Consider the following 3423-nt stretch of genomic DNA (forward strand, 5'->3'; position numbering starts at 1 on the left):
AAACTATAGCAAAGGAGCCAGGTGTGGATACAGGAAATCATTTATAAAAAAAACAAAAAGCCTCAAGACGAGTATAAAAAAAGTTAACAAAAACAACAAAATTTCAAACAGGTGCCTATTTTCTTTTTTAAATTGTAGGGCCGTTTTAAGCTTTCTCCCGAAAGCACAAAAATACAGTCTCATTTTCATGACTTCTTAGGTGCATCTATCGGGTGTAATGTCAAAAGAAATGTATTACATTGATCACAGTTAATGGGCTTTTCTCCAGAAGGAATATGCTGGGGATTTTTAAAATTTCTTCTTTTGGTAAACCTCGTCACGGTCACGCTTTATTTCCAGAATGATCTTGAAAGGCCTCTCTCCAGTGTTAACTCCTATGTGTCTTCAGGTTTCCTTTGACTGTGAAACTCTTTGCACAATGATGGCATATATAAGGCTTCGCTCCAGTGTGAATGCTCATGTGAGATTGAAGGCTGCTTTTCTGTGTAAAACTCTTTCCACGCTGATGGCAAGTGTAAGGTTTCTCTCCCGAGTGAGTTCTCCTGTTTCTTTGAAGGTTTGTTTTTCGATTGAAAACATTTGCACACTGTTGGCAGGTGAATGGTTTCTCTCCCAAGTGAGTTCTCATGTGATCTTGAAGGCTTGCTTTTTGGGTGAAAACATTTCCACACTGTTGGCAGGTGAATGGCTTCTCTGCCGAGTGAGTTCTCGTGTGCCTTTTGAGGTTTTCTTGTTGAACAAAGCTCTTTCCACACTGATGGCAGGTGAAAGAGCTGTTAGATTTGGTTTTCTGAGCTCTTTTTCGTATAGAAGCCATTTTAGACTGTGTGGATTTTTAACCAATTATTAAATCATGGTGTTTCTCATACTGATCTGTCTGTTCCATTTCATTTGGATCTTGATTATCCTCTTTCAGCACCAGCTGATCTAAAGCAAAAAGAGATAAATACAAGTTAACCACAGTTTAAAGCCACAAAGCAAAAGATATGAAAAGCAGATTTTTAGCTGCTCATGTTGTTATGAAAATATTTGCATACTTGGGTAAGATCACATAACATTAGAACAGCCCTCAGTCTGTGCCGCCTTCATTTACTGGTTTTCATCAATTTCACTTGAATTCTCGGGCACGGACTCAGTTGCTAAACTGAACTTCCGATAAGAGTTCTCCCTCTCGCCGACGGCCCTGACGCCGATTCAATATGTTAAATTGGGCAAACTGCCGCCGACATAGAGGTCTGCTACCCGATCTGAGTCCAACAGGTCTCGAAATATTCTTGGGTTTGGGTCTGGCTTGTAGCTAAACTAAAACTGTATGCAGTAGGTTACGATGCTTTTATAGATGCATGCATACACACATAACTGAACACAGATATCTTTATCTCTTTTATCTCCTTGCACTGGCTACCGGCTGCAGCTCGCATCAAGTTCAAGACATTGATGCTTGCATATAGAACAGCCACAGGCTCAGCACCTGCCTATTTCCACTCACTATTACGAATCTCCTCCAGAAGTTCCCTCCAGAGATCCACTAGTGAGCGACGCCTCATGGTACCATCACAGAGAGGCTCAAAATCACTTTCCAGAACATTCTCATTCACTATTCCTGGCTGGTGAAATGATCTTCCTGCTCCTATCCGGAATGCTGAATCCCTGACCATGTTCAAGCGACAGCTGAAAACTCATCTCTTTCGAAGCTACTTGACTTCATCTTAAAAAAAAAAAAACTTTGTCTTTCTCTTTATTTATTCCTTCCCTTTCTAGCTTGTAGCATGAACAATGACTAAAACGTCTCGTTCCCTGAAGGAGGGAACGGAGAGGTCACGTCGGATGACTGACGAATTGGGATCTCGTTTAGAGAGACCAATCCACTTTGAGTGTAAACTAAATGAGCCAATGCACATTGGCATGCGATTATTGCATCCAGCTGCTACTGATCACAGCGTGAGTATAAGTAGGCAGCCGGTGCAGCGCATATTCAGGTTTTCACTCAGGAGCCGAGCAGGTGACCTGGCCGCTCAGAAGAGGAACAGCAGCCGTGGCGACGGTACGTGACGTGACGTCTCCGTTCCCTCCTTCAGAGAATGAGGGTTACATACGTAACCGAGACCTTTCCTTTCATTCGGTCACTCTTGACGTCACATCGGTAGACCGACGAATTGGGATCCCTACCAAAGTGCCATGGATACTGCCCCTTCCAGTGACCTGTGGAAGCCTCTTGCGCCCCTTCTTTTTGGCGTAGGCTGGGGCTTACCACAAGAAGACCAGTTACTGCTGCAATGGCACTACCCACTCAATAAGACTGGATAACACTAGGAAAACGTGCCCGTTCCACTTGGAACCGGAAAGTTGCGGAAGCCCATCCTTCCCGAAGGAGGTTTCGGAAGCACATACTAACAACCGTCTAGGAGCATATGGAAGATTAAAGGTGATTGTAACCCTCTTGGAAAATAGCAGGAAGTCTGCCGGGGAAACACGGGCTCTGAGGCTATACCACGGACTTTACACATATGAGATTTACTTAGGTCTCTACATATGGAATCCAGCCCTCTACAGCTTCTCACGGATTCATCGAGTGAGGGCCTGGCGCCGGATGCTTCACCTCGTCTGGCTGCCGTGGGGACGGAGGAGCTCAACAGGGTCTACGATATGGACTCTCTGGAGCGGTTTTAGCAAGCCGACTTGAAGCCGGGGCCTCTCAGTGCTTCTACCCATTTGAGGTGAGAACACAGGAGGATACCAGCTCCACATGAAGCCTATAAAATCTAGCGAACCTGTTGATGAGGTCACCCATCCCGCAATTCTACAAATATCTGCCAGCAAGGTGCCACGAGCCAACGCCCAGGAGGATGTAACACTTCTAGTAGAGTGAGTTTGCTACCTGAATGCTGGTCTGAGGTCCTGAAGCTTTGCGTCCTGTCTACGTAAGTATCTCAATGCTCGGACAGGACAAAGCAAAGTTAGGGCTGGGTCTACCTCCTCTGGGGGCAGCGCTTGCAGGCTCATCACCTGATCCTTGAAGGAAGTAGTGGGAAACTTGGGCACATAGCCAGGCTGGGGCCTCAGGATTACCTGGGAGTCAGCCGGCCCAAACTCTAGGCACGAATCGTCGACTGAAAATGCATGCAGGTCCCCTACCCTCTTGATAGAGTTCAATACAAGCAGGAGCAGAGTTTTCATTGATAGAAACTTCAGCTTGACTGTCTGCAAAGGCTCAAATGGGCCCTGCTGTAGTGCTCTGAGCACTAGAGACAAGTGCTAAGAGGGTATAGAGGGGGTCGTGGTTGGCAGCGATCGTAGCCACATAGACTTCAAGGGTGGAGGCAGACAGCCTTCCCTCCAACCCCTGCTGCAGAAAGGACAGCACGACTCTGATCGGACATTTCCGGGGGTCTTCTCGGTGAGAAGAGCCCCATTTGACGAACA

General features: G+C 46.2%; 1 long non-coding RNA gene across 1 annotated transcript in view; it reads left to right on the forward strand.

The window, feature by feature from the left end:
• LOC107571946 (uncharacterized) overlaps positions 1-819 on the forward strand; it is a 16262-nt gene extending 15443 nt beyond the window's left edge. The window contains exon 3 of the long non-coding RNA XR_001607257.1: positions 765-819. This is a non-coding gene — a long non-coding RNA (uncharacterized lncRNA). The remainder of the gene's footprint in view (positions 1-764) is intronic.
• The last annotated feature ends 2604 nt before the right edge of the window (positions 820-3423 follow it).

The sequence above is a fragment of the Sinocyclocheilus grahami genome, unplaced genomic scaffold (genome assembly GCF_001515645.1).
Source record: "Sinocyclocheilus grahami isolate Dianchi unplaced genomic scaffold, SAMN03320097.WGS_v1.1 scaffold1672.1, whole genome shotgun sequence".
Taxonomy (NCBI): Eukaryota; Metazoa; Chordata; class Actinopteri; order Cypriniformes; family Cyprinidae; genus Sinocyclocheilus; species Sinocyclocheilus grahami.